The following is a 6980-nucleotide window of genomic DNA, read 5'->3' on the forward strand; positions in this document are numbered from 1 at the left end:
TCAACAAAGCCCATTCACTGGTACTCAAAATGTTTTCTTATCAGTGACTCAACATGCCCTCATCCTCCACGGACTACTTAATCTTCCTTGCTAATTAAACACACCTGAGAGTGACGTGGTTTGGGCTATCACCTGCCTTGTTCTGTGACAAACAGAATGCAGCTCGTGGTAACTTTGTGTTTCCATTCCCTGATCATATTTAGAAAGGAAAACAGTGCCAGCTACAGCACAACTCGCCTAATCAAGTCGTAACGACCAACGTGACATGATGACACTTTCCTAGAACTTGTCAACATTATTAATGACCTCCTTTCGGGATCACGGCGCAAACACAATCTGACTTTTGCTTACTCACAGTTATATAACATTTTAGCACCGGTAGATGTGTCAGTTGAGTCGGAGATAGCTTTTCCTGCAGGGACAAAAGCACTAAATGACACATTCATATTCACCCAAAAAAATCATCGGTCCGTGTGTCTATTCAGTGCCTCTGATGCCCTTTGATTTGATACAAGGACACAGCAGTCTTAGGCTGAATTGAGATTTCACACACCTTCCGTTCCAGGAAAGAGGCAGCAGCTGGCCTGCTGTCACTGTGTAACCATGGTGTGCGTGTCATCGCTAAGGTTGAGGCGAGGTCATTGCTGCCCCATAGCAAAGAGCAAATGTCGAAGAGCAGAAACTGTGAATCAATTTCAAGCTTTAATAAATGTCACTTGTGTTTTTTATTTCAGATAATAAAAACAAGGGACATTATTGTATTTTTGTTTTGTTTTTTTAAATTTTACAATAAGACAGAAGAGAGCCATGATGAAAGTGAGATGGATGGAAGGGGACAATTACTAAGAGTTACAGGGTTGCCACTGAAGAACCTGACAGCTCACCAGGAGCTGCCAATCACAGGGACCACTGATATGTTATTGACCACGAGGCAGACCCCTTAGTGTCCGTTATCATCAATTATTAGCCTGACTCAGGCTTGCCAGCCTGCCAGAACCAGATGGCAAACAGTAGGTTGTTCCTTCTTCCTTCTGCCTTTGGATTTAGAGGACTATAATATTAGCTTTCAGGCGGAGACATTTTGGACAACAGTGCATTAGTGGAGTGTGTTCTTTTGCCACAGCAAAAGGGAGGATTGATTAAAGAGGGGAAGCAGCAATGCCATCCAAAAGTCCAAATGCACATCAGGACTGGATTTCTGGTGGTTTTGCATAAAGACAATCAAAGAGTTGAAGAAATGATATGCATAGTATTTCTCTTTTAAAGCGCTGATTGGTAGACTTCTGACCTGATATTTGGAGTGCCTTGAGAAGACGTGGTCTTTCAAGTAGTACACTGAATACAATGCACTTTTTGCACAGTGGATGAATTTCTGGAAGAGAGAAACAAGTAAAAAGGCACCTGAAATGGAGATTGCAATGTTTGTCTACAAGTTCTGAATATTTTCAACTTGTCCAATCTGCAAGCAATCATAATTCTAAACTCTTCTAGTATCTGATAAACCGGTAACCGATTGTCAAAGTAAAAGTTGCATCTTTTGAAATGTGTTGATTGCAGAAAACTTTTACTTTGAAAAGTAACAGTCTCACTTTTCTTTTTACAATTTTCAGTTTCACTATTGCTTGGCAAGTCTTTCCCAAGTGTTTGTAGACAAGCTGATGTCTTTCACGTAACTACTGGCGAGGCTTTTGGTGCACCTCTGTATACCTTTAGTGACCAGTTGTGATCACTAGCTTAACTGAACTATACACTTTTCACTAGTAACCAGTGTTTACTATTGGGTCACCAATCAGTTTCTAGTCTTTCATACATAAGACTTTATCAATTACTTTCACAGCAACTGCTGGCAACCTCTAACAACCACTCACAACTGGTTGAGGAACACACATACTTCACTATCAAACAGAGATTTCCAGGAGGTTGTCAACTGGTCTCCAGGCCTGTGTCTCTAAGGCCAACATAAGGAGTTTTGCAAAACCTAAAACTTCTCACTGGTTTCCTGTTGAACAAGAGGATTTGCCTTCAATGCCATTTCCTATGAACCACCTGTACCCACTTCCATAATCTATCAGCTCTGACAGAAATTCTTTTTTCTGCAGTGATGTGGAAGAGATGGAGAGCCACAGAGCTTCCGTCTCCATCTTCCACCTGACAGGCCCTTTTCGTGGCCTTGCAGGCCCACTCATCTCTGACAGCTCAATAAATTGTACAAGTGGATAACAAATGCATTTGTGTGATGTCCACAACGTACAGAGGCGGGTAACACTCGGGTGCATCAGGAGTAAAGGTCTGCCTCAACGGGAGGAAGCTGCAGCAAATGGCAGGTTTAGCTGGGTCAGTGGAGAAAGCAGAAAAATCGCACCTGGGGACTCTAACACAATAGCACATGCCAGATTTCATTTGATATGATGGCTGGACTGCTGACACCAGTGAACGTTTTAGTCAGTTTCCTCAAGTCCATCACTTTATGGACTCTGAGTTAAAGGGAAACTGATCCATTGCTCTTCTGATAAACCTTTTATTGATTTTAAAACATGACCGTCTCTTTTTTTTTTCTTTTTCTTTTTGGCCTGTCCCGTTTGGCTCTTTTGCATCAGAATTGTTGTCTAAAGGCAAAGAAAGATGCCCAACGGATTTACTTTACCAAACTGACCATCCCAGCCTTGCCGTAATGGTCCATTTGATTCACCTTTTATTGTTTATTTTATTTTCACTTACTGAATACGGGACAGACTTGACTGGAGGAAAGAAGGGGAGAAAGAAAGAGGGAAAGAGAAACAGCTGAGAAGAGGGACGGGGGAGAAGGGCAAAAGACAAAAACCAACAGAACGGGCAGAGAAAAAAAAATGCATATATCAATCACCTGGATCACCTGCTGAGAAAGAAAAAAGAAAGCAAGCAGAAGAGAACAAGAGTAATAGAATAAACAACATCACAATGATATATGGGAATATGACAGTAAATACTAAATGTTAAACATTATTGTGCAGCACATAAGATCAACAGAACACAGTGTGCTTTGAGGTAGGAGCCAAAAAGGGTGTAGTTTGTGTGACCGTCTCTAACTTTAAAAACAGAGAAAAAACTCATTGGTCAGACGTCACCCCGACACCATCGCTTTGTAAATCACAGGCCTTTTCACGCCGTGCTCCCTTGGAGGAATTTCACTTCTTGTTAAATGAACTAATGGCCCTGAAGCCCATGGATATCCATTTTCTGCCACATGCTCTGCCACTCACGTTGTTCAGCGTTCACCATCCATCTGCTAAAACTGGCTTCTTTGTGTGTGTGTGTGTGGGGGGGACGGGACACATACAGTGTACAATAAAAGTAGCTCTGAGTAAAAGCAAGTTTTAAATGAACCCTTGATAAGACTTCTCTGAAAAGAGGCACTTGGTGACTCACCTGTATTAAATGCATAACATAGAGCACATGCTGTCATGACATTGTGGGTGTTATGTGGCTCAAGACCTTTTTTACACCCACCACTCTCCTGAGCTGCTGCCACATGAAGCACAAATGTAGAAAAAGAAAAAAGAAAAGCCGACATGGGGAAGGGAACTAATGATGTAGGCAAGATGAAGTGATATTATACCTACATTTTAGAGATGGACCGATCCGATATTACGTATCGGTATCGGTCCGATACTGACCTAAATTACTGGATCGGATATCGGAGAAAAATAAAAAATGTAATCCGATCCATTAAATATCACGAAAGCACCTCACAAAACTTGCAACACGCCGTAACTCGCCTCAGAACGTCGGAGCAGTATGCATCACCTGATAGAGCAGCTGTGGCATGCGGGACCTGTCGGTGGTCTGGATAGCATGTGGAGCTTCGCTAGCAACCTGGCATTTCATCTCAGACAAAGTTATCCCCGAGAGAAGTAAAGCAAGTGTGTAAGTCCATCTCTGAATGTTTGTAAAGCATTCCCACGTTAAGCTTAACTAGCGACTGCCTCTCGCTCTCCGGCTGCTACTTCAATCGTGAAACTGCTAATGATCAGCTGATCGGCTTTTCTGTCGTGAGTCTCTCTTGTTTGTTTTTGGTCCACTTTGCGCCAGAAAGAGGAAACCAGCGGCTGAACAACAGCAGCACGTTTAAGCTTGATAAGCTGTTGTTAGAATTTATTTAATATTACTTTCTACACCAGGATCGTTTTCTACGTAGCTGACGCTGGTAACTGTGCAGGGGCGGATCTAGCAAAGTTTAGCCAGGGGGGCCGATAGGGCATTAACTGGGAAAAGGGGGCACAAAGACATACTTTTCTTTCTTATTCTCATTTAAAATGTCGAGCTTTTAATAAATAATTATCTGACACCCAAAGTTTTAATTTGATGTAAAATTAATAGAAGTCAATTACTGTATATAGTAACTATTAAGTCTAATATATATACCCTAGTAAGCTATAGTACATTTTCCTTTGGGAAGGTACCATCTGTGCAGTCTGCAATTTTGTTGAAGAAAGATGTTGAATCTATTTAATATTTCTTGAAAAATAATTGATTTCTGTGCATTTTTTTTCACACTGCATCAAATTAAGGTTGATTACGTTGATTAAGCATCATGAGGTGGAGCGTGAGGGGTGGTTCCCTATTTTTTATTTATTTATTTTTGTTGTTGCTGGGAGTTGGAACCCTATTAGTTAGGTTGCTTAATATTTACGCTAAGTACTCTTTAAAATACCAGAATAGGGAGGATGGTGTAGGTCTAAGTTTATTAGATTGATCAGTATTGCTGAACTATGAAATATTTTTTTTGTATACAGGTATAACAGAATAGCTTTAGTGTAGTTGTTGTTTTAAACTTGAGTATGAACTTGCAGACTTGCAAAATGCAGCAAGATATTTTAAAAAACAGTTTTGTTGATTAAAAAACACTATATCGGATTCATATCGGTATCGGCAGATATCCAAATTTATGATATCGGTATCGGTATCGGACATAAAAAAGTGGTATCGTGCCATCTCTACTACATTTAAATAAAATATGTTCATATACTGTAGATGTACTATTGTAGATACACAGACAACATCAAAGATTTTCTTTCCAGGTGTCCTTTCACTTTATTGGCAGTTTGTTTGTGGTCACTGTCATGCTGAAAAATGAGTTTGTTGATAGTCAGATGTTCTTCAGATAGTACTGATAGTGGATCAAGATCAGATGTTTTGTCTGTGTTCATAATTCCATCAATTTAGGCAAGATCCCTAACACCACTGGATGAAATGTAGACCTAGACATGACAGAGCCTCCACTGTGTTTAATAGATAACTGTCGGCACTCTCTCTTGGATTCTTCCAGATTTTTGGCTAATAACTCTTAGGGAATCACATTGTTGTCTGTCAAAATTTGTTATCTTTGGCCTTTTTGTAGATTTAACTAAAGAAATTGGAACAAATTGTGATCTTTTTTTGCAACAGGTTGCTGGCCAAACTTTCAGTGATATCATTTAAAATGTGTTCTTTGCTAAGTTCTAATGTGTAGGTTCAATGCTTATTAATTGAGTTAGTTCATTGAGTTAAGTGAGTTAGATTGTTAGATTGGAAACATTTGTCTTACTTTCTGCAGAGCATGTGTTTCATGTAAGTGCTTGAAACTTAAATCAAAAGTCATTAAACTGTTGATCCCATCAAATAACAAAATGCATTTTGTTTAAACCTTCAACAGAACCATTATACAAAATATCCATCTTCTCTTTTTTATGTTGAGTGACCGCTCTGCATGAAACAGAAATTGGGAGAATATTATCACTTTTTCTTTTATGAAATCTGAGTGCTAGACGTTTTTCTTGTTGCTTGAAATTTTTAACTATGAACCAATAACACTGCAGAAGCAACAACAGATCCCAGGCATTTTGCTGTTTACATAACAGTGTATTGAGCTGTCAGGGTTTTCATAGGATGTGTCTCTGTTCTCTTAACTCACTGTGAGATGGAGGCTCTTAATCCAGAGAGGTTAAAGCTATAATGGAGCTATCACTACACGACAAGGTAACCAAATGTCAGAAAGAGCAAGAGCAGAATAAATCAACCAAACTCAGCCTTAAAACATGAACTTTTGCCACCCGGGAAACTCAGGATTCAGGTAGTCAGAGTACTGTCTGCAGCTACTTTAAAGTATGTGGGTGTCTGTGCGTGTGCACTTGTATGTGTCTGTGTGTTTAAGTGAAAGGGCCATATCATCAACACATGTAGGACGCTCAAATTTGCATCTCTGAGGAGGTGGAGGTGCCTCTCACAGGCCCTCAGCGCTCATGCGATACAGTGGAGAAGCGGGTGACTGCGACGACGATGAGCCACACTCATTGGGCTGCTGATCCCATGCCAGAATTATAATGTTAATGAGATTATGTTGGGCACCCAGGAACAGAAATCAACCAATTTCACAAATCTTGTACTCTCTTTAAAAACAGAAAGTGCAGTTAGCAGCTCGCAGAATCCTCCACAAACAGGCTGTGAACAGTGCAGCCTCGGCAGGTGGTGTTTATGTGGGTGGTGTTTATGTGGGTGGTGTGGGTGCTTAATATTCATCTAGGATGGCATCCACTTCGAGCCAAGATGGGCTACGGATCCTGACTCCACCTCCTGTGGGTCAGACCTGCTTCCTCACACAGGAAATAACAAGTAGAAAAAAAATGTGCATGTACCTCGCAGTACCCCTATTTTTAGAGCTTATTCCACTGAAAAATACCAAATCTCTTGTCAGCTGTTCGTTTAACCTTGCATGTTCAATGTTTCATATGGCTGTTGTGCAGAATTCTGCTTTTGATTGCAGAATTTGGTTTCTCTGGTCTTTTGCAAGGGGAGGCACAACTGAGCACAGACGGCAACAGACAAAGGCTAGTACTGTCTTTTCAGCCACTGCCAGGATTCAGTACAATTTCACTGATCGTAGCTATTAACAGTTTTTTGTGCTTTCAAGTGATATAATTTCTCAAAATTAAAAAAAAGATTGAGGTTAAAGTAAAAGAAAAAAG

Source organism: Astatotilapia calliptera, chromosome 19 (assembly GCF_964374335.1).
Source record: "Astatotilapia calliptera chromosome 19, fAstCal68.1, whole genome shotgun sequence".
Classification (NCBI taxonomy): Eukaryota; Metazoa; Chordata; class Actinopteri; order Cichliformes; family Cichlidae; genus Astatotilapia; species Astatotilapia calliptera.